Here is a 26162-nt window from a genome sequence, read left to right on the forward strand (position 1 = left end):
GTGTAAATAAATAAGTAAATGCATAAATAAGCATACGTGTATGATTACATGCTCGTGTGTGTGTATGTGTGTGATCGTATATCCTTTTGAGTAGTTCGCTTATCTTTGAACATACTCAGATATTTGTTATGCTTTCAGTGGCGTACTCGCTTTAACTTTCGAATTTAGGTCAACGGCAATGCATGCACGTAAGTGTCTGTGTGTGTGTGTTTGTATGTGCGAGCATGGATTTAAGTGAGTAGAATAGAGATAGTGCAAGGGACAGGGGGAAATGACAGTGTGTTTGTAAACTTTGTCAGCGACGCGTTTGCTGACACTGTCAGCATAATATAATTCAGTTTGTTTTTTTTTTGGAAAGACACACACACACACACAACCAAACACATCTGTGACCCTGTGATGAAGGAGGTGAATACAGTGTGGTTGCAAAAAGGAATTTCGGTGCTCACTACCAGCTTCCAACAACAACAACAACAAAAGTTGTGCTAATTTGTGAGCGGCGCCATTATGTCAAGCAGAGGTTAATTGAGCGTGTGTGCAAAGCGTGCTGTCTATATCCGAAACATAGCGGATACACTCGTATGTGTTTAATGTGATTGTTCGAACAATTTGAGTTCCTAGTGTTACAGATTTGAAGGCAATTATTTCCTGCTTCAGCCTACAATGAAATTGGTCGTGTAGTGAGTTTGAGTGAAGTTGATTGAAAGCATCTCAGACAGATATGTGCCAACATTAACCTCGACAAGCCACTTGCTTACATAAACCGACTTGAAACTTTACGCGCTTACATGAGGATGGTAGCCAAACAATTCTCCTAAACGATTACTGTCTAACTTTCATTCGAATCGGACGCGTAGTTTTGTATTAACCGCGTGGGAAGAGTTCGTGTTCGCGTTCGCAGATTGCTAGCAAAATTTTGAAAAGCGTAATATGTGAGGTGATTCGAATTTTGTTGTTTGAAAGAAAATCTTTCAGAGAAATGAAAGAACGCTTGGATGCCCTATGCAGTTACTCTGCTTAATCGCTGCCGCTGATTAAAAATTAATTAGTCCAGGTAGTGGACTTCCTCTGGCGAACCTGCTCCGATGATGGCGAAAACTGTCCTAACGGTCGTAAAGAGATTGATTACCATTTTAGGGGACACACCATGTTTAACAGTGGAAGCAGTAGACTTCATCTGGCGAAAATTGTCTTATCGATCCGAAAAATTATGAGTACTGTTTTTCAGGTTTCATAAGAAAGACAAAACGTTCACAAGGGTCTACTATGCCAAATTATTGAGCCAATAAAAAATGTACCAAAAAACGTTCTATTTGGCGAGATCTCTGCCGGCGCCAAGCCCAAATTGGTGGAGTTACGCTACGAATTGCTACCACATCCACCATATTCTCCCGATTTGTTCACGTGTGCCCACGTTCTGTTTGCAAACGCGTAAAAGTCACTCGCCGGGAGAGATTTGACCTTTAAAAAACGTCTTTTTCACACGAAGTAAAAAGTTGAAGCATCACTGTGCCAGTTGTATTGAACTAAAGTGATACTTTGTTGCGAAATAAATCAATTATTTGAAATATTTGTGTGTGTTTGTATGCGCTAAATAGTTATTGAACAACCCTTAATTATAGATATTGTATCTATACAATTCTGCATAGTATTAGTGACTAATTCTGGTGGCGACAAGAAGACGCCAACAGTTATTAAAGTAAACAATTCCTTATTGCTTTGTTGTGTTAAGCGAGCTTATTTGCATATTGTATTAGTATATATGTACAACTTCTGTACCGGAAAAATCGCGTAAAATTTAATTCCACGTTGGTTGTTTGTCATAGTTATTACTTATCGCCAGCAGTTAAGCAGTTAGCTGTACCAAATGTTATTACAAAGCATACAAATTTATTACTGCTTTAATGTTTTGCTGCGCTCGCTTGTTTGTGGTACAACTTTTTTAAATTGTTATTGTTATACATTATAAAATGAGCTTATAATTTTACGAGGGATTAAACTATAACTCCATTTGTAAACAAGTTGTTTGGTTGCCATAAGCGTGTAAGTGCAGCTGTTGCAATTTAAATTATGGAAAACTTGCAATTTAAAAAAAAAAAAAATAAATATGTGTGAACATGAGGTGCAAAAAGACAGTAGTTTCTATGGTGGCAAGCCACAGTGCAAACTTTTGTGTGCCGTTTTGATAAGATGATTCGCTTAGAAGTACCATTTTTTAGTATTGCATGAAAGCACAGAGGTTAAATATTATATAGCGTATATTATGTTTGTCTTGAAGTTTTTAATACCAAAAAAAAAAAAACGTTGAAGACCCTATAAAATATATATGTATGTATAGTAAATGACCAGCATGACGAGCTAAGTCGATTTGGCCACGTCCGTTTGTCTATCCATCCATCTGTTTGTATATACGCGTGTTAGTCCCAAAGTATTTGAGATATCGATCTGAAATTTAGCACATGTTCTTTTCTCTGCAAAGAACTCTTCTTTGTCAGAACCGTCGATATCGAACCACAGTAGCATATAGCTGCCACACAACCTGAACGATCGGAACCAAGTGCTCGTATGGTCAATCAATTGCTTGAAAGTAATCATTTGCATTTGTGAAGGCTATAATAAGCCACGGCGCAACCGAAGTTAACGTTTTTTCTTGTTTAAATTCTAAAACATTTGCGAACCTCTTCTATTTTTTTCCAAGAACAATTCAAATCTTTATGATAAAATATCTTTTATGAAATTGCTTATTAATCGTACCACTACATGCACTCAGCTGAGCAAATTTGAGCTAATACAGGGCTGATGGATGCATGAATGTGGAGGTATCTGCATTTTTGACGACCTTAATCAGATGTGCTCGATGGCAATTTCATCTAAAAACTCGAGTGTATGCTCCAATAAATAAAACGCGCAAAAGACGATGCCATTGCACATTTGCTTAGTTATGCCCCGGAGCACATTCGAGGAATAAATATACCTTGTACGAGTCTGCTTTGAATATTTGTGTGCCTGTAACTACACACTTTTGGTTTGCGCGCCAGAATGCGAGGCCGTTTATGAAGTAAAGTACGTAAGTAAGTATGTATGTATGTAAGCATTATGTAATACGTGAGCTACCCACATTTTACTGCTGCATACATATTTAATGCAAAAATGTAGAAATAAGCAAATATCTGTAAGAAAATGCCATGTAAAGAAATGCGAAACACACTTTCTGTTCGTATCGATGTAAGCTCTTGGCTTTTACACGGCAACTCATTCACTTACTGTTTAGCAAAGTTTCAGCTACGAAAGTTCATGTAAGTGCACCAACACACATACATACACAAAAACATGTATATGCCGCATACAATGTACTTGTCGCAGCATCTTTGTAGCATTTCAGCCGAAATGGAATGCAAAGTGAGTGAGTCGAGAAGGAAATGTATGGCAGTGAAGGGCTGGCTTGTTGCATCACAACTCGTTAGCTGGTGCCTTATTCACTTTGTCTGTTTGACGTTCATTTGTGTTTGTCAGTGATGGGCAAAATGCGCCCAATAATTACTTCGTTTGGTTGGTGATTCAAGTGCGTTCGAGCTGAAACTGCAGCAGCAAATCAAATCAGCGGCAACACGGAAATGTAAGAATGCAGCGTTAGCTGTCGTTTGCCATTTTAAGAGCATAGCTAATGGGTTTTGTGCAATGAGAAAGAAAATATTAAAAAAAAAACACGATGTATCCATTTGCTTTATGATCGATTCAATAAATTGATATTTGTAATAAAACAGAAATGCTGCTGAACCGTTTGCAATTTCATTTACCTATTCAATTACAAGGTATGGAAGATTGGCCAACAAATAGTTGGTATAAAATTCGAAAGAAGTAACATTTATATTTACCAGAAACTTTTCTCGGAAATTATATTTTATGCAGAAGTTGTGGAAATAAATATAGAAGATGTATCTAGCGTCTATATATATATATATATATATACAAAAGAACATTAGTTATTTCTAACGAGTGTTTTTTGTTAGACGTGTGGTTTCGCATGAGGCAATACTTTTTTTGGAGTTGGTCTTTTTGACAGCTGTTATTTGGTTGTACTCGGTTTCGCACAACGTTTACTCTAGGGTATAATGCGCATCCTTAGGACTCCGTAGAGTGCACACCACAGACGCTATTGCTGCTGTGACGCAGAGCATCGAAGAAGACACGAGTGACCTAGTAATAATGTTGCACTGAATGAGGAATGCTATAGAACCATGATTAATAACTTTTTCGTGCCTAAATTGGAGAATGATGATGTGGACGACCTTTGATTCCAACAAGACAGCGCTATACACCATACAGTCAACGATACAATCGCATTATATCGCTTCAAGGGCCTGTGACGAGGTCCCCACCGATGAATTATTATTTGTGGGGTTATATGAAGTCGCTTGTCTACGCAGATAAGCCCTAGACTATTGACTTGGAAGAAAGCATTTGGCGAGTTATTCCTGACATACGGCACCAAATGCTGCAAAAATGGTCAAAAATGTGGAATCTCGGCTGGGGTTTGTTCGAGCCAACCGCGGCAGTTACTTGCCCGAAATCATTTGTAAAAACTGGAGTGCTCCTTCTAAAAAACTTTGGTACGAGAACTAGTTAATCATAGATCATTCTCGTTTCCAGATCCAAGTTCGGAAACAATCAGTATTCGTATTCGTTCGTTCCTTATAGATATGTTCATTAATTGGCCTCTAACTAGTCAAGATCTTGCAAGGTACTAGCTTCGGGATTATTTTTTATACACATAATAGTCCGAAATAGTTCAATCTCTCTAAGTTGTTTGGATACCAACTTCGACTAGTAGTCTAATACATGTCCCTAATATAGCATAGCTGAACTATTCATGGGCTTGTCTTCCACAATTTTTGCTCTTGCCTAGAACTAGTCTCGATTTTCTCTTTAGTTTTAAGAAAGTGTTTATTTATTCATGAATATCTATTTTGTCCCTTTCAAAGTAATAACCTCTAGATATAATGCGCTTATGCCAGCCTTTTTCCAATCTTCAAAGCACTATGGTATATACTTATAATTATTCAGCTCCTCCTTTGATACATTTTTTATCTCCACAATCGTAGCGTATCATCGTGCTTCAATAGGCCTTTTCAGTTTTGGGAACAAAAAAATGTCACAGGGCGCCAGATTTTGGGAGCTGCGGCACCATTAATGTGTCGTTTTGGCCAAAATACGAGGTTTGCTTAAAAAGTATCGTGAGTTATGAACTTTCGTGGGCTTTGTGTATCGTATCTTCACCGTAGGGTGGCCTTGATTTTTACGAATGTGTGTCAGTGAGTAACTTCTGCAACCTCTTCTTCTGGCATATATCATATTCATACGCTTGTAAGTATGATTGACCGGAAACTCTTTGCCAGAGGTTGCAGAAGTTACTCACAGCCAACCACAAGTAAAATAATATGAGAAAAGTTGGAATAATGAAGTTTTAACATGTTTTCATAAGTGAAAGCATACATTTGTACTCGTATATATTGTACATGTACGTATGTTACGTTGATCAAGTTATATGGTTAATGCAAAACTTTGGGAGCAAAAGGAAATACAACACTCGAATGCTTTGGCACGTATAGCATGACGGGGAGCCTAACCAATAGTTTTACTGAAATAATTAGGGAATAAATGTTGTAAATAATAAATAATATAAAATATTTTATATTAATGAAAGAGTAGTATTGTTTTTTGTTTGCGTTCTTCAAGATCTTAAAAGGTCGGATTCATGAATGTTTAGAATGCCCGGGTGACCCTAAGTACGTTTTCATTTCAATAAAAAATATGGATTTATTTTACTTTTGAAATTTTTGGGGGAAAAATTATTTATGAAATGTTTACATTTCATTAAGGCAGACATTTATTTTGGTATGATAAAACATTGACGTGATCCGTGGCAAAAAAAACCTTTAGCTTCTCCCTAATGCAATTACCACTTTTGTATTTTTTTTTGTATAATCCAATTTTATTAGGTTACCGAATCCTTTACACTTTCAGTGCATATATATTTTGCAATTAGATCAGATAGATATCGGGGTTCCAAAATAATTAGCAAACAATAATTTAAATGTTTTGAGAGTATTTGCTTGTTTTAAGTTTTGTTCGTTTCAGTATTCTGGAATTTCGGTTGCGACTTTTATGAGAAGCCTCATTCCCTCAAAACCCGTTCATACTTTTGGTATTGCCCAAATATTGTATTGTATGGCATAGTGGATATAAATCATAAGTTATTCTTTAGTGGTTCTGATTTTCTCATTGAGTTAGGTGATGGCTATCAAATATGTTTTGCAAGTTAATACACTCATTGGACATTTTTGCTCAGTATAGTTAAGCAAATTGTCATGTAAAGATTTACCCCAGTATATGGTTCAATTAAATGTTGAAATTTCTGTTCTGTTAGATTGTTGCAATATCATTCAATAATCTATGCACAAGCTGGTCAGATACCTCGTGAAACTAAAAAGTTTTCCATACAAGAACTGGAGTTTGATTGGTCACTTTATATGGCAGCTATATGCTATAGTTGTTCGATAGTGGCGGTATCGACAAGTGAGCAGCTTCTTGGGAAAAAAATGACATCTACAAAATTATTAGCTCAATATCTCAAAAACTGAGGGAATAGTTCGCTTATATAAAGTGTGCTCAAAGGAAAAGGTGAATTTTGAATTTTTTTTAAAGTATATAATACTTCGGATATAATACACTTGTGCCAACGTTTTTTCCAATCCTCGAAGCACTTCTGAAATGCGCTTTTCGGTATGGTCATCAGCTCTTTTTTCGATTATCAATTGTAGCAAAATGCTTTCGTTTCCTTGGTTTCTTCAGTTTTGGGAATAAGAAAAAGTCGTAACGAGTCAAATCTGGTGAATACGATTGTTTACGCATGATTAAGGTTTTGTTTTTGCCCAAGAAATCACGAATAAGCATTGATGTGTGAGTTCTCGAGAAAATTGAATGGCATGAACCGATGGATATGCCAACATCGTCTGCAAATTCCCTAATAGTGATTCGACGATTTTTAAGAACAATTTTTTTCACTGTCTCGATGTTTTCTTCGTTTGTTGACGTGGTCACACCTCCAGGATGCTCATCGTCATCAACATCTTCTCGAATCTTCTCGACTTTCTGTAAAGCACTTGAACCACTTATAAATATTTTTTGAGACAAAGTGCACTCACCGAATGCCACAATCAACATTTCAAGTGCCTTGGATCACTTTATTCCATTTTTAACGCAAAATTTAATACATATTCTTTCAAAAGTCAAAAATCGAAGAGCACACAAAAACGTTCCTAACCGTTTCTGTTGTCAAAAACAAACGACTAATCGAAATTGGCTCTTAATGCAAGCACAGAATAATCATATGTGTCCGATTATACAATAACAAAAACAAAATATCGATACTCGAATATACACAGCGCGCGAAAAATCAAAATTCACCTTTTGTTTGAACTCACCTCGTACACAGAAGGACAGATGGATAGACAGGATATAAAAAACCGGTAAACTGTCTATTTAAGTTATATGTTTTATTACGTTAGCTTAGGTAATAGAAAATTGAACAGACAAGATGGTCTTCATTGGACGTTGCCACGGTTTTTTATGCACGAAATTTTAGCCTATGATTTTAAACAAAAAATAACCGACACATATTAATGTGATAAAAACGAATGCACAGCTATGGTGCTACTACTCATATATACAATATATTTCGCACAAGATGTACATATTAAAACATGTTACACATATGCTTTAAGCTATAAACTGACTTGTATAAATTTCTCTACACATTCACATAGGTAAATATGTATATATTATATCTACGCGAACATCTTATATGTTTTATATTCCATTTGCCAGTTAAACTTGACGTTTTTCCTTTAAGCATCTAGAAATAGTCGTGTGAAAATGTTGTTAAGTAATTTCAAATTTTCACTGCAGCTGCAATCTTCAGGGTTCATAAAATAAATGTTATTCCGCGCATAATGTTGAAGATGAAAACGCTATTAAACATATACTTAAGAACTTCTATCAAAGTAGCTGAAAGAGTTGTTAATAAATAATTGGGCAACCTCATTATGTTTTCACAAAATTAGCACTTGTGTAGCTGAATTTTTATGCCTTACTATATTCTTAGTTAAGCATAAAACTTTCCTTTCACGCAGCAGAGTCATGCAATATCTATTTTTGCTTAACTTCTCACTATTAAGTGTTGGCAAACTTGTTTCAAAGTCAAAAGTAAACAAATAAATAAGGAGTTGTAATTCTAAATATAAACAGCTATCGTAGTTTATTGACCCTCGAAGAGTGTATTGAAAACTATTTCACAGAAATGACATTCGGACAATGCGCACACGCAATCCAGCCAACTGGACGGCAACAAGTTTCGAACGCAGAGGCGTGAATAATGCGTAGGTTTTTCAGAATTTCGTAATTTTATTTCTTGGTTGTGTGTAATTATGTAATATTGCATACATATGTGTACGCTTATACTTGCTGAGAAGAAATGTTTGCCGTACTCTTGTCCAGCTTATAATAACGAGGTATGGTTCGTAATTTTTAAGCGCATTTAGTGGACATTGTAGATGATTTTATCTAGTATTTTACATATTTTTATACTCTTGCAACATGTTGCTACCGAGTAATAGTTTTGTTCACCTAACGATTGTTGGTATCATCTAAAATTAATTGAGATAGATATAGGAATATATAACCCTATATACAAGTATAACATATATAACTGATCAAGATGAGGAGACGAGTTAAAATCTGGATGTCTGGATGTATGTCCGCCTGTATGTTTGTGTAAGCTGTAACTTGAGTAAAACTTGAGATGTCATAATTAAACTTGGGATGTGTGGCTTGGCAAACAAAACGAGGACAAAATCGTAGATGGGCGTAATCGGAAAGCTACCACGCCCACAAAACGCCATTAAACGAAAACCTATAAAAGGTTATAACTAAGCACTTAATTAAGATATAAAACTGTAATTTGGTACCCGAGTAGTGTGAGGCTAAAAACACTAGTTGTGGGCTAAACATTTTTTAAAGTGGGCGTGGCCTTGTCCCTAAATGGTTAAAGTACATATCTTCCAAACTACAGAAGCCAACTCTAGCAAACTCACTGAGAGGAAGTCTTTTCAGCATTTCTTTAAATACTGAAAAATGAAAACTCCTCAAATAACAGTTATGTTGAAAATTACTAATAGTGCGATAATTCACTAAATAAATGAGTCCACCCTCAATAAATTTTACAACTACAATAGAATGACAGGAAAGGACTTTATGGGAGCCGGTTAAAAATTAGACAATGGACATGGCACCGTCCACTTTTAGATAGAATGCTATATCTGAGGAACTAAACCAATTTTGCTCCTTTAAAAAAATGAGCGAAATCGGTTGACAACCACGCTCACTTCCCATATAACAAACTTTAAAATTCCATCTGATTCTTTCACTTAGGAGTATACAAATCAATAAAGTTCTTAGAGTAAAACTCTGCACAAATAGTGTCCTCATGGACACCTTCTCTTAGCTTCCATATAACTAGCATAATTATTTTCGAACTTCCGATTTACTTTATACCGCATCTATCGGTCAATATGATATGATATAATTAAATTCAGAAATAATGGTTGAAATCACGGCAATACTGTTTCAAGTCTTGCCACCACCTGAAGATGTTTCTCAGGCTTTGATCTTTGCAAGTAGCGAGAGTATAAAAAGTTCGGTTACACCCGAACGTAGTTCCCTTCCTTGCTTGTTTAAACTATGTTTTAAGAGACCAATATAACATAGGAGTTTTAGTTCTGATAAAAAATTAGATAAGTTATTTATTTATTTTATAGAATTTTAACACGGTTGGCGTGCGCAGTTTAAATAAACCAGTCCGGGTCAAATTTCATCAGTTGTTATGTTTTTTGCCCCGTGTTTCACTCTTAGTTGGAGGTAAAATGAGCATTCACACACTGTTTTCGAGCTTTCAAGTATTCCAATACTTTTGCTCTTTAATACTTTAAACATTAAAAAAACTGAATTTTTCTTCTTATCACTCAAAATGCATTGTTATTGTATTAATTCGAATTATTTTGAATTTAGTATTGATTCTAACGAATTTGATTATTTAACACTTGTCAACAAGTTTCAAATTTGTTCGCATTTTAGTAGCTATCTCCAGCTGCGAAACTATAATGCCTGCATAGATGAAAGAAAAATATACTTGTATATATGTATATGCACTGCATTCATATTACCTGCCATCAATAACAAATGCTCTTTCTCAAAACTGCGCAGCTCAATCTATTCAAAACGTTTTTTCGAACTTTCGACTTTTTTCAATGAAATTGCGAAAACCACAACAGTTCACAACAAAGGATTAGGTTCAACTAGCAATTAATCTTCAGCATCAGCTACCACTTCACCACTCATAATTCGAATTGTTGTTGTTCCTTTTAGAACGCCAATTCTAATAAAATTGTGTCCAATGAAATTTTCGAAATTGATTTTGAATTAAGGCGGAAGTGTATGCCGCCGTCGTAACAAACATGCGTTTGCTTCTAATTCTATAAGATTAGGTGTATACATATATATATATGTGTTATATGTGCTTGTGTTAGTGTAAAATGCAATGTGCAGCCACCTGGCTTCATCAGCTATACGCATTCCATTTTGAGTGGTGTCGAATGCTGTGCTTTATTAATTTCTGATCATGTTGTTATCGGAGCACAATGAACAGCATGCCAACATATGGACACGTGTATCGAACACTGTGCATTTCCGCTTAGTGTGTTGATGTTTATGATAATCAAATATTATTTTTGATGCAACGCTTTGTGTTCATTATAATTTCCGCGTTGCATACGTTAAGTGGTTTGCGGTTCAACAAACAGATGCACAGTGTTTCCCAGATAGCATGCACTAACAATTACTGAGAAAATTTGAAACCCTAAGCAATGCTTAAAGTTCTTGTTGTTATTTCAAGTTTAATTGGTTGCCTGTATAGCGTATTAGAAAGCAGTATTGTGGTTATTAAAATATAATATATAATAGCGTTTATTTTATTGCGGGTTTACTGTAATCGATTATATGCAAATATTTGCATGCTTTACTGCATTTTTGTGCATGTCATGCTACGATTTTCTAGCTAATATTCTAGTGAGCTTATTTTGCATTTTCCGGAAGCCTTCTAACACACTTCAGTCTATTTTAATATGAGAATAATGTTTATGTACCAAATAAGTCTATCAAAATAAGCGGTAATGTGTTTATTTATCGGAAAACTGATATTAGGTACATATATCTGAACACCAATTAGTAATGAGTTGAATTAATTAAGTAGCTAGATGAAGTATTTGCTTGCGTGGAAGCCTATTTATGTGCATTTTTACATTTTAATTTAGTATTAAATCCGATTATTTGTTCAGTGTGCGTAAAAGCTTCGCGAATCGTGGCTATATTTCTTAAATTACCAATTAATGTAAGAATAATGCAACACGATTTCTATATTTGAGCTAAATGTTACTAAAAGTAAAACTATTTATTATTTCACCAGTTGTTTATAAAGCTATGGTTGGTTGATTTGTCGAAAGAATGCATGAATGCAGTCATTGAGTGCCCACCTAACACACTAAACGCATTCAACAGTTGTGGAAGATAAAACGCCTTAACGGATTAAATCCGGGCATTCACAGAACTTGCGCTATAATGTTTTGTCGCCCTCAGCATATGCTCTGTATGCTGCCGATTTAACTACCACATGTTTCTGAAGGTGAGATCGTAGTTATTTTGTGTAAAATATTGGGTTAATTTACTTCTCTGATCAAGTTTGGCAAATAATGCATCACGGAACAAGTATAACGTGTTGTGACGGGATTATTTTTTGTCGTGATGCTATGAGTACAACTTATTGAAGTCCTTTGTATAGAATATACTTTTTTATTGCGGGTCAGTAACAATTTTTTTGAAATCTTGTATTGCAAGTGTTTTAATAAACTTATTCGACTATAAAGATTCGTTTTGAAATTATAAAAATAGAAATTGGTTATTGACTTATCAGGTGACTCACTTATATTTTTTATCTTCTGAGACCAATAAACCAATAACTCTACGAACATTGCTAGCTACAGTACTTGAAGGTTTAATCAATTCAATGTAGAAATCAACGCAATGAGATGATTTGAATTGTTTAATAATATATTCATATAGTATATGTTGGCCACTTGTCGCAATAAATATATAATTTAATACTGCTTTAAAAGTCAAGCACCTTTGTTTGGATATCTAATTGTTTCCGGTTCTCAAAATACTTGTATGTGACTATATGAGATATCAATAGTATAATGGGAATTAAGCGGCTGAGAGCACATAAATAAAGGGTTTTCCAATAAGAGTGATAAGATTAAAAAAAAAAAAATTTATAATTGCTAAGGAAATTTAAATGTTTTTTATTTAATATGATGTACAGTCGATATTAGTAAGTTCTGAATCCTATAACATGATTCAAATGGCCTCCACGACTTCTTTTGCAACAAGGAATTCGATGAACCGAGTTTTCGAGTATTTTTTCCACTAAATGAAGTCGTATGTCATGAATAGCACATTCAATATTGACTTCTAACGCTTGAAAAGAGTCTGGCTTATTGCTAAAGACCAATAACTTTAAATAACGCCACAAGAAGTAGTTTAATAGTGTTAAATCACAATTTCGAGGAGGCCATTCAATGTCATAATTTCTTGAAATTATCGAATCTCCAAACTTTTCTCACAATAGTTCGGTTGTTGCACGTGTTGTGTGACACGTAGCCCCGTCTTGTTGGAACCATATATTCTTCCAATTGCAGCCATATACTTGTAAAGTTGGTTATCATCGATATATACCGCTTACCATTTCGAAAGAAGTACGGACCGATGACCAGACCAAAAGCCACACCAAATTGTCAATTTAGGTGAATGTTATGATTGTTGATGAATAATTTGTGGATTTTCTTTGCACCAGAATCGACAGTTTTGTTTATATACCGCAAAATTATGACGACCTTAAAATGGCAAAAGCGCACGAAAATTTGCAATTGGAGTATGATTATTTTGATAATAAAATTGAATAATTTGTAAATATTGTTCTTGCGTATATCTTTCAATGATGAAATTGTAAACCTTTATTGAATACAATAAAAAAAAATTACAGATCATGAATTGGCCGAAACGACACCTAGAAATCATATTATCCCTATTGGAAAACCTGTTACTTATCTATAAGTAAATTTATAGTTATGTTCAGATCCACTTGTTAAGTGCGGTTGAGGGTGAATTGCTAGCAAATTCGGTGAGACAAGCGTTTGGCATGACTTATATTTGTACATCTGAAGCTGTATATGCTTAACAGTTTGAATTTGGTTGTCTGCAGACATTTACCTTTGCACATTTGCAAGCTCGTGTTTATGTGCTTTGGGGGAAAATGTATTAATGTGAATAAGTTTGGCAATATTAGCCGGATTTGTGCATGACAGGCATAAAATTAATACAACAAAACATGACTAGGCGTAATGGAAGCGGAAATGTAGTATTAATATGACAAATTGATTCCAATTGGTTATAAGAAATTATGTGTATAGACCCGCAACTGCTTAATTTAATTTAATAGGATATACTAAGTAAGAAAATACGTTAACTTTGGTTGCACCGAAGCTATAATACCCTTCACAAATGTAAAAGATTCCTTACAAGGACCTGATTTTGATTGGTCAATTTGTTCGGCAGCTATATGTTATAGTAATCCGATTTGAAAAATTTCTTCGGAAATTTTATAATTGCTTTTAGCAATCATCCATGCCAAAATTTCTCGTCAATATCTCGTCAAACGAAAAAGTTATCCATACAAGGGCTTGATTCCGAACGTTCAATTTGTATGGCAGCTAAATGCTATGTCGTCCGATATCGGCGATTCCGATAAATGAGCAGCTTTAAAGGATGTGAGCACAATTTCAGATATATATCTCAAAAACTGAGGGAGTAGTTCGCTTATATACAGACAGACGGGCATGCCTAAATTGACTCAGCTTGTCATGCTTATCATTTATATATATATATAATTGTTTAAGGGGTCTCCGACGTTTTCTTCGGGATGTTACAAGTTTCGTGACAAACTTAATATACCCAGTTAAGGATATAAAAATTAAGCTATTTGCTTTCCGTAATAAATTTAATTTTTGGAACTTCTTGATTATATATGATATGTGTATATAGGGATTTACGAGCCGGGTCAAATAAGTTTATAGCATGAAGGACAAAATAGAAATTTGCAAAAATTGCGATTCATTTCTCAGCACGCTTTCTTACTAGTTCAATACACTAGATCCAGCCATCGTATAACTTCCATCTGAATATTATGTTTTCTGTAGGTTTTCAAATTAGGCCGCCGTGGCAGTCAACACATCCTCAATAAATTAAAATATTTGTGTGGCAAGTGACTTTTTCAAGTTAGAAAACATACAGAAGTCGCAATTGAATTTCTCTTGCGATTTTAGCGCCATTAGCGTTGAAACTAAGTACTTGTTAGAGGGCTCTCGTTTCGACGCTTTTCGGTGACAAGCTGATCCTTGCATAACCTTAATATTATATAATGTTCGAGAAACATTTCAACAAAATAATTGCATGCAACCAAACAATGCTGTATACCATATTTTTCAACACACTTCATTCAAATAAAAATTCATTCTTCAGAGACACTTCATTATCAACATCAGCAGACTGTAGTCAATTGAGTAGAGATTGCACGCGTAAATTTGCAACTTCATGTCGATAAGTCACGCTGGTCTATTGTTGTAGTTGTGACAAACACACATAAACTGTTGTGGTGTAGACAGGTACAACAAAAAAATTAGAAAAAATGCACACACATACATATTAATAGTATATTCCACCAGGAATTAGTAGTCATGTCAGCACTTCGTCGAAATTATAACACCACCACAACGCAATCGCATCTCAGTGCCAATAAAGCTGCTTCTTGCGTGGATGTGTGTGTATATGATTGTTATTGTTGTTTTCATTTGTGCGGTCGGTTGCTTGTTTGTTTCACAAAACTGTATTGAAGAGTTCCTTTCAAAGCAGCTGGGAGAGCAATAGAATTCGGTGGAACAAACAATGGCAATTGCAATAATTGTGTCAAACAACAATAACAACGCTGCAGGAGCTAACAAACTTGGAACGCAAAAGCTTTTCGCATTTCATATTGCTGGAAATAATGAAGTGTGCAGCGCAGTATTGCACACAAAATAAAATAGTGGAATTCCAAACATGTCGCAGACAATTTTTGCATTCCAAAACTAAAATAAAACCTTGTGACTTGTAAAAGTGTGTGTGGGTGTGGTGCGTATGCCGAAATTCTCTTGGCATTGACTAGCGAAATGGTAGTTGTGTGAAATTGTGTGCGAATTTGTTTTAGAAGCACAGTGTTTCATTTTTGGTTAAAAATCGGTTATAAAAAATACTAGATCTCGACAGAATATTTAAATGATCATGTGTAGGCAGTTAAAGATATATCCTAGCGAAGCCAGAAAGTTCCTGTAGTTGGATTTCATATATCGATATTGCATTTTGAATCCATTACAAATCTGGTAGGTATTTAGATTCTTGTAGGTTTGATAATTTCAAATATTTTCTAGAAAACTTAGACAATATTCTATTCTATATATAACAGGAAAAAACGTGGTTGCTCCGAAGCTATAATACTCTTCTTAGGTGCATTTCTCAAAGATATCTCGTCATATACAAAGGTTTTACATACAGTAATTGATTGTTGATCGATCATTTTGTTTGACAGCTATATGCAAAATTAGTGCGATTTAAACGATTTCCTGGGAAATTGTAGCATTGGCTTGTATAATGAACTGTACCAAAATTTCGTGAAAATATCTTTTCAAAATACAAAACATTTCATACAAGAACTTTATTTTGATTGGTCAGTTTGTATGGCAGCTATGTTCTATGAAATATATATATATATATATATGCTATAAATGAGCAACTCCTTAGAGAGAAAAGTACATGTGTAAAATTTCAGAATGATATCTCAAAATATTCACGTATACACTGACAGGTGCACAGCCAAACAGACGGACATGGCTAAAACGATTCAGCACGTCACGCTGATCATTTATATTATATATACAATGCAGGGTCTCCGATGTGGGAAAAAAACGTTCATCGAGGGGAGAGTTAATGAAACAATTCTAAATCTACGAAAAACTCGGTGAAAAAATCTCCAGAGAAAAATTGTTCTATATATAAAATTATGGTAAAGAAAAGTTCTCTATAGCTTCTAAAAACAAAAAAAAATTGTAAAATAACTAATTTCATTCTACCCTACTGTGCAACATTTCGTCAATTTGTTGGCTCGCCGATGTGCTCATTCATTTGTTTGCATATTTATTGCTTCGCTCGTGCAATCATTCCCTACACCGGGTACACCAGACGATTAAATGGCTGCGACTTGAAATAGGAACGCACCAATGTCAAATACAGATTTCTCGCTACATGTAGATATTTATGTTTGTAAACAAGGTCTACGCTGTCGTGTGGACAACGCACAGCGCCAGCGAGTCTATCCTCTATACGAGTACATACGATGAGTGTCGGCGCCCACAGCGCTAACGGGTGCTAATAAAAGCTTTTGCATAGTAATCGCGTGTACGGCAAGCAGCTTGATAAATTTTACACTTCTCTATAAAGCCACCTCCTGTGCTGCCCAAAATTACAATATTATGGCGCTTACTTGTATTGGTGCAGAGTGTGTGTGTGTGTGTAGCTCGTTGGCTGTTTGCTCGCCTGGTTGCACACAACCACACACTGATATCTCTATATTATCACAGATGCTATCGTTGCGGCGCCTTGGGTGCACTAGTATTAGGACTACTACCTCCGCCACAGTTGCAACGCCACGCCACGCCGACATTATAAACTTTAATTAAACATAAACTGAGCGTAGTGGAATATAGAAATACAGCATGCTGCCGCATCACAGCGAATCCTGTGTCGTGCGCTGCCTTGCTGTGCAGCTGTTCGCCGGCTTGGACTCCGGAGAGCCATACCAGTCAACTAAATAAGCGTATTAGTATTACCAGAAAGCAGCGCCAGCCCCTACAGTTCCGCTCGCTCTGCTTATATGTATGTAGTTCGATCTGTGGTTGCCAGAGCTGTGTAGTTGGTGCGGTGAACACAACGTTCTTTGTACAAGCATATGCATGTATGTAAAGGGTGTGTGTGTGTGTGTACACATTAAGCCATTGAAACTGGTCCAGCTTCCGGGCATTAAATGCTATTTACGTGGTTAAAACTGTGTTTGTGTGTACATACTCGTATATGTGTGTATTTGTAACGGTATGCTGTCACATGAATCGTTGCCGCCATCGTTCTAACGGCATGATTTGCAAGTATGTGCGTGTAAGATGTCTCGGAGCATTCAAATGTTTGGCGAATTCTTCCATATGTACGAGACTATCGTAGCAGAGAATTACGTTGCCTGCAAATTATGGTTTGGTATAATAATCTACATATATATTATATATATATACTCTCCATAGCAGCGCAAATTTTGGTAATTATGTATGTATGACATATAAAGAGATACATATGTATGTGTATCTATATAAATGTTTAATGACTGAGTGACTGATTCAATGTAAGCGGTTATGATTTAATAGTTGATATATTAATAATATAACAGTAGCTAGAATATAATTAACCTTAATGTTATTATAACTACCGGGTAGAAATTCCTGTAGACTCCACTTATATGTATCGATTAAGAACGTTATAGTTCATATTGATTTTTACTTAATTATAGTTAAGCCCCCCAGAGGTTGTTAGTTACTTTCAGACACTACATGCAATTGTATTATAGCATCAAAATGCTGTCCAAGTGTATATATTCATTATATCAGAATAGATAGTGTTATGAGCTCTTTGAAAAATTTTGTCAAAAAAAGTGGACATATATACAAAGATTTTTACCGTCACATATATTTTTTTTGAAAAAATGTAATTCTTCTAACTATGTATAATATTGATAAATTTACGGAAAACTGAAAGAAGAATGAATTGTAAATTTTACAGATGTCAAATCTTTTTTTTTTTTCAAACAAACAAAAAAAAAAACGTTAACTTCGGCTGCACCGAAGCTTTAATACACTACATATAGCATTGAAAGGTATAAAAAGATCTTTATTCAGATTTCTATCGATTAGTTGGAATGACAGTTATAATCTATAGTGATTCGATCTGATTATAACGTTCGGTGCTTGTAGCAATACTTTGGATAATAACCTAAGCCAAATCGCATGAAGATATATTTTCCATTCAAGGGCTAGAGTTCGATCAGTCATTTTGTATGGCAGCTTTATGCTATAGAATTCCGATCTGAACAATTTACTCAAATATTATAACGGTGAGTTAGATAATAAGTCATGCCAAATTGCGTGGAGATATTTCATCAAATAAACAAGTTTTTTGTATGAGGACGTGATTCTGATCGGCAAGTTTATATGGCAGCTATATGCTATAGTGGTCCGGTACTGGCGGTTCCGACAAGTAAGCAGCTTCGTGGGGAGAAATGGACGTGTGCAAAATTTCATAACAATATCTCATAAACTGAAGGATATAGGCATATCTATAAACAGAGGGACGGACAGACGTACATGGCTACATCGAATAAGCTCATCATGCTGATCATTGTTTTAACCCGTATATGGTGTCTGAAGGTTGCTTTTTGGAGTTACAAGCTTCGTGAAAAACTTTATATGCCAAATTCAGAGGTTATTTTTCCAAATAAATTAGTTCGAAATTATCCGGCAATCTAGCAGTGGCGCATCACAAGTGACCACAATAAATGAACTTATGTATGATGTATGTGAAAATAGTCATCATTGCCTATTTTTTCTCCATTATAGTTCACCAATATATGCTTCTATAACCCAACCAGTTTTAAAGATTGAAAAGTTAAATGTATTTTTTACAAAAAAATTTCATATGTCCGATTTAAAATAGAAATAATCAGGCACGAGAGATAATGTTCGCTTTTTTCGATTCACCAAGCGTTATGACGAATATTTTTTAAAAATTCTGATAAATCCTTGGCATGATGCTGAAGGCCTTAATGATCTTAATGGTGAATTGCGCATAATTAAATAATCACAGGCGTTAAAGTTAAACGTTTGTAAACTTAGGCACTCATTGCTTTAATTTCAACCACCACGGTTCACCATAAAATTTGTCCAGAGGATGAAGAGTAATATTTGATCGTTTTTATCAATCATCCCTAATATCATAAACAAGAATTTGTTGCCAGTAATTAAAATTAAACCGGCAGATGCCTATAACAGATATCAAAATTACTACGTTTTGGTAATAAAGATTTGCTAACAAAAAAAATATTAAAATATTTTAAGCCTTCTTAGTCCCTTAAATAATAAGTAGATTTCATCGCCAAGCCGGTTTTATCAACTAGAAAGTCAAGTGAATGTTTAAGCCTTCGTAAAAATTTCATAAGTCCGGTATAAAAATAAAATAAACTACATAAAGTGTAAGAAAATAAATGTTCATAACAACAATCCCTACTTATTCAAACCTGCTGGCAAATCTATTGGCTATTACCTCGCGCCAGATGCAGAATTACACCTTTCCCGCAAATGTTATTTCAATTTATCCTAATTGTTAATATGTATATTTATATAGTTTACGCGTAACTAATAATTAGATGCTCGCTTGTTCGAAGATGTAATATCTGCAGCATTATATTTCGATATCGACTAAATTTAGAAGTTTTCTGGATAAACACACTATACAGGTTGGTTCAAAAGCTTCTGCTCTCACCAAGAAATAGCACTACGAACGAGTACTTCATATTTTACATGGAGAATTAAATATGAAAAAGCTGTTTGAAAAGTTATCGCCACACACGTTAAAAATTCAACATAAACTGTATTGAAAACAAATGTCTTACCATAATTTGGAGTGTTGTAAGCAGAATGAAACCGATTTCTTGCGTCATTTCACAACTATGAATGAGACTAGGTCAATAGACTGAAGCTGGTTGTTCAGCTCCAAAGCAGGTGAAGTCACAACGATCAGCAAAGAAGTTTATTTCAGCTTATATGCAGAAAGGTAAAACAATCAACTCCGAATATTATTGCAGACTTTTGGATGAGATAGATGAAAAAATTAGTGAGAAAAGGCTTTGGTTTGCAACACAAAAAAATCATTTTTCATCAAAACAATGCATCTGCTCACAAAGGTGTTTTAACAATGACAAAATTCAACGAATTAAAGTACGAATTGCTTGAGCATCACCAGATTTGGCTCCCAGCGACTACTATATCTTCAGAAACCTGAAACAATTCCTTCGTGTTAAGCGAAGAGCTTCCGAAAAGTCATTATAGGGATGGCATAAAATTATTGAAGGATCATTGGAATAAGCGTATTGAAGTTAGGGGAGATTATATTGAATAAAAAAATATTTTTCTTACCAAAAACAGAATTTTTTTCATTTCGAGCGCTTTTCAACCAACCTGTATATGTATATAATATAAAAAATTAATTCAATTTGGTATGGTTCTAAATATTAAGTCACAAAAGATTAAATTTTCTATATACTATCTTTATAAAGTATAATTTTCATAATGTTATAAATTGATTATAGATGAGATAAGAAACGCGTGAGAGAATTCATACCAGTGGAACCGGTTTTCAGAAATTTTTCTATGTAAGAACTAAATAAAGTGCTGTTGTAATGAGCATGAAATATGCTGCGTATTGAATTACCAGTACATTTTCAGACAGCTGACAGTAATTGTAACGAATCTCGTCTACTTTAGCATTATTCAGTGAACTCCAAAAGTCGAGGAGATAAGTAAAGAGCAAAGTTCATTCAAGCATTTTGATATTGATATCCGACATTTTGTTGTTGTTATTTGGTTCAATATTTTCTTAGAATTTTTGCTACGGCTTTGTTTGCATTTTGAAGCTCCTGACACTCGCAACAAATTTAGTATGGGATAATGACTTATGCACAACAAAACTGGCTTGGCAACAATACAAAAATGAAAACCAAAAACAATTGATTCCAGACATAGAATACGAGCATATTAAGCGCGACGCAGTTATTCATTGATATGAATATGTTCACCAAGGCATATTTACAATACATACCAATACAAACAAGCTGTTTATACTAAGGCAAACCACAAGCAGGCAAAAGAAAAAGCTTTTTGTTGTTCTTGTTGTTATGTGGAACAAAACGTGCTGTTTGGCAAATAAATAAAATGTTAATAGAATTGCGTTCAACGAACGAACGACTGCGTAAAACGGGAGGCATCATTCGATGAGGCAGACACTTTATGGACACGCGCCGGGGAAAGTATTTTATAAGGACTACACGCGGCTTATAGTATATACATATATATATAAGTATGCATGTATAAGTAAATTTCTATATGTACATATATATTACTGGTATTGCTCACTTTGGTGAGCAACGTGAGGCGCAATGTGGTATGCTGCAGGGAGTTGGTGGCATGCTACAAATTAAATGAGCATTGCAAATAGAAGGCAGTTTATTCGTATTTTAATACTTTTTTCGTCTTTTTCTATTTGCAGGCGTAGATAAGTGAATGTAGCGTAGTTGATGCGTGGATAAATACAATGTTATTCATGCCACAATCGACTAATGAGGTTTAATATAAAACAGACTAAATACCGTTTGGGTTAGATTTGCTTATGGGGGGGATGTGTGTGTGTCGAAATTTCTTTGGTGTTTCTGAGAGTATTTAATTTTGAGTTGATTAGAAAGAAAGATTTTGATAAGTGAATTTAAAGGCTTCTAAAAACTCTGACACAATAACTCAAAATGATGAATATTTATATAAAATACATTATGTAGTATTTATTTTCTTAGCTTATAGTAAAGAAGAGAATAATTAAATAACTTTTGAACGACGAGGTTTACGTAAAAATGTTATGTTCATCAGAAACTTTGAAGACAAAAACGCATTAATATTAGAAATATAAAGCTTATAATTACTAAATAATTTGAACCAAATTAAGTTAATAATGCTTTACAATATGACCTCCTGTACCAGCGTGAAAATGGCAGAAATCAGTCTACATAAATCAAAACACACATCTCCGTTCTACCGATTCATTTTATACTAATAAAGCGATTAATATGTGAGATATTTTAAGGAAATTGCGAACAAATGTGCCTTTTCACCAATTTACCATATATCCATTATAATAATTTTCGTTACTTTGGTTGACTTTCTTCCATATAATTGGCTCAATATCCGAGGTAGTTTTATAAAATGAGTTGGAAAATTTTCTCTAACTTTAAATCGTTCGGCACCAAAGACATCGGAAATCGGTATACACTTCCCTGTAGCTCACTTATCCCTTTCCAATCTACTCCTGATCTATAAAACTACAAATATTTTTAAAAGCTACTTCAAGTTTCTAACAAAAAGTATAGATTCGAAACTCTAAACCATTAAGTCTGCATCATCTTGCTGATGAAAAATCATGTTCAAATGGCCAGTGATTATAGCCCCTAAGCCTTTTGTCAGTAAAAGTTATACTAAGTAAAAAAGTGGTATACATTTTTCATAGTCGTATTTCGATAATCGTGGTAATAAAAATTAATAATACTGGCTCTTACCTTTAAAGGATATATATATATATATTTATGTAGCTTGGTCTGGTAAATTCGAAAATTTTGGATTTTTTATCGTATAAAAAGATATTTGTCTTGATTTTGATCGGTAAGCTTGAATTTCGCTATAGTAGTTCAGTCTGAAAAATTTGCTCGGAACTTATAGCGATACCTTGGATAATATTCTATACCAAATTTTGAAAAGATACTTTGCAAATAAAAGGTTTTTCTTACAATGACTTGAGTTTGATCCGTTAGTTTGTAAGGTAGCTGTATCTTATAGAGGTTCGAAAACGGCGATTACGACAGAAGAGCAACTGGAAAACTTAATATACCCTCTTCAGGGTATAACCATATTAACTATAGAATATGTATAGAAATAAATTTATATATTATGTCTTCAACCACTCATATTAACTCTGTTTAACTCTTTTTTTTTTTGCATTTTTATACACTATATATAGTACCGATTAAAAGAGCTCTGAGAAAAGAGAAATTGCCAATCATTAATTAAACTGTTGCAACATGTTGCTACAGAGTATAATAGTTTTCTTCAGCTAAAAGTTGTTTGTATCACCGAAAACTAATCGAGCCTTGTCAAAAAAGAAAGTACGAGTTCGTAGATGGGCGTGATAGGACCACTGCCACGCCCAATAGACGCTATTAACCGAAAACTTATAAAATTCCATAATTAAGCACTAAATAAAGATATAAAACTGCAAATTGGTACATAGGATTGCAGTAGCAAGGAGCATCCGTGAGCTAAAAATTTTGAAAATATGGGCGTAGCCCCTCTCTCTTATAGATTAAATACACATATCTCTTAACTATTAATTAAATAATTCACTTAGAATAAATTCTTTAAGAGCCCTAACCGACAGTGCGAAAATGGATACAATCAGATTATAACCCCGCCCACTCCGCATATAACGGTTTTGTTAAAAACTACTAAAATCCCGATATTTCAATAACTTAATACTTCAGAGACATAAAATTTTACACCAGAGATGATACAGGCGGGCTTTATAGGAGTCGGTGTCAAATTTGGACAATGGGCGTGGCACCGCCCACATTTAGGTGAAAATCCATATCACGGGACCTAGTCAACCGATTCAAGCCAAATTCGGTGTGTAATATTATCCTGACATTCCTACATTACAGTGTGAAAATTTTAAAATTCATCTGATTCTTTCACTATCTAGTATATAAATCCAGAACCAATCAATGTAGCCGGACGAAACTTTGCAAAAATAGTGCCCTCAAAGTAGGTATAATATTTCATCTTACACTCAAAAATTGTCGAAATCGGACTATAACTTTTCCAGAACCCAGACGCCAAATATGTGGACCCCAGTGCGTATGGCTGACTTTTTGCCAAAAATATCGGTCGTATTGTAAGATATAAAATTGAAATTCAGTTAAATTGTTTCTTTGACAATACAATAATATACACTTGCGTCAAAAGTTGGTTGCATCGGGCAAGTACTTCCCTTAGCCGCTATATACCATTTAAAAAGATTTTCGTACTTCCAGTTGACTTTATATTACTTATAGCGGCCAATATACTAGTTATTTTAATGAAATTGAGTGAGCGTATTTTTCTAATAAAAGTGTGTGCCTAAAATGCTGACTTTACGTAATATACGAGTATATGTTTATATATATATATATTTATAAAATTGCTTAAAAATATGTTAAGTTTTCAAGTACATCTGGACAATGTCAAAAAACAACGGCAATCAGCCCTCCAATGATTTTAGTATAATTTTTGCTGACGGCATGTAAAATATAATAATAAAACAAGTAAGGAAGGGCTAAGTTCGGATGTAACCGAACATTTTATACTCTCGCAAAGTCAAATGGTATACTCGTTTGAGATTTCTTTGTGGATTGACTGATATTTTCGGTAGAAGGTCAACTATAGGCAATGGGGTCCATATATTTAGCACTTAGGGGATTGTACAGTTTTGGTTTGATTTAGACAATTTTTGGCCGCAAGGGGGCATACTTTAATTGCATTATTCACGCAAAGTTTTACCCCGATATAATCATTGTTACCTGATTTGCATAGTGAAAAGTGAAAGAATCAGATGGAATTGAAAATGGTGTTACATGGGAAGTAAGCGTGGTGGTCCGATTTCGCCCATTTTCACACTATGACATAGAAACATGAAAAGAACGTTATGCACCGAATTTGGTTGAAATCGGTTGAGCAGATCTCAAGATATGGGTTTTCACTTAAAAGTGGGCTGTGCCACGCCCACTGTCTAATTTTGAACGCGGTTCCTATAAAGTCATCTTATACCATCTCAGAGATAAAATTTAATGTCTCTGGCGTGTTTAGTGCTGGATTTATCGCGCTTTTAGTAGTTTTTAACAGTACCATTATATGGGGAGTGGGCGGAGTTGCCACCCGATTTCAACTATTTTCACACCGTCAATAGAAGTGCTAAAAACATTTGCTTCTAGTGAATTTTGTTATTATAGCATTAGCGGTTTAGGAGATATGCACATTAAACCTATTAGAGGCGGGACCACGCCCACTTTTTAAAAAAAGTTTTAACTGCAGATGCCCCTCCCTAGTGTGATCCTGTGTACCAAATAACATTTTTGTATCTTATTGCGGAGCTTAGTTATGTCAAGTTATTTGTTTTTGATTAATGGCGTATTGTGGGCGTGGCAGTGGTCCGATTACGCCCATCTGCAATACCAACCGTCTCACGGTACCAAGAAACATGTCTACCAAGTTTCATAAAGATATCTCAATTTTTACTCAAGTTAGAGCTTGCACGGACGGACGGACGGACAGACAGTCACCCGGATTTCAACTCGTCTCTTCATCCTGATCATTTATATATATATAACCCTATATCTAACTCGATTAGTTTTAGGTGATACAAACAACCGTTAGGTGAACAAAACTATTATACTCTGTATATATGCAATAGGTTGCGAGAGTATAAAAATTAAGTGAGTATATGACTTTCAAAATAAGTTTATATAATACGATACCAAATTTGATTGTAATCCATTCACCATTTCGTCGAACAATGATTGCACCTTTTCGCTACATTTTTTTAATATAAAGCTTTGCCAACACCTGACAGTATTTAGCCGGCTTTGATTCTGTAAGTTCTAAGAGTATAAAATGTTCCGTTATATAGGAACTAAGCCTTTTCTTACTTGTTATGAATAAACTTTATGAAAAATTGTAATTAATTTCTCAAATTAATGTAATCATAATTTACACGTCTATGAAAAGATGCTGAGAGAAATACTACTGGCAATAGACCACGCATACCCATTTCAAAAATATTTTCACCACGCACTTACTCTTACATACACCCAAATATTTTGCATAATTTTTATGATTTAAAGAATATGCGAAATTGCTACGCACACTTCTGGCGGACGCCCATAAATAGGCGAAACCAGAGAA

The 26162-nt window shown here is 34.7% G+C and overlaps 1 protein-coding gene across 3 annotated transcripts in view; it reads right to left on the reverse strand.

The window, feature by feature from the left end:
* Positions 1–26162, reverse strand: part of Syn2 (Syntrophin-like 2) — a 94348-nt gene that overhangs the window by 50428 nt on the left and 17758 nt on the right. The gene's annotated exons all lie outside the window — the stretch shown is intronic.

This window comes from Bactrocera oleae, chromosome 4 (genome assembly GCF_042242935.1).
Source record: "Bactrocera oleae isolate idBacOlea1 chromosome 4, idBacOlea1, whole genome shotgun sequence".
NCBI classification, from domain to species: Eukaryota; Metazoa; Arthropoda; class Insecta; order Diptera; family Tephritidae; genus Bactrocera; species Bactrocera oleae.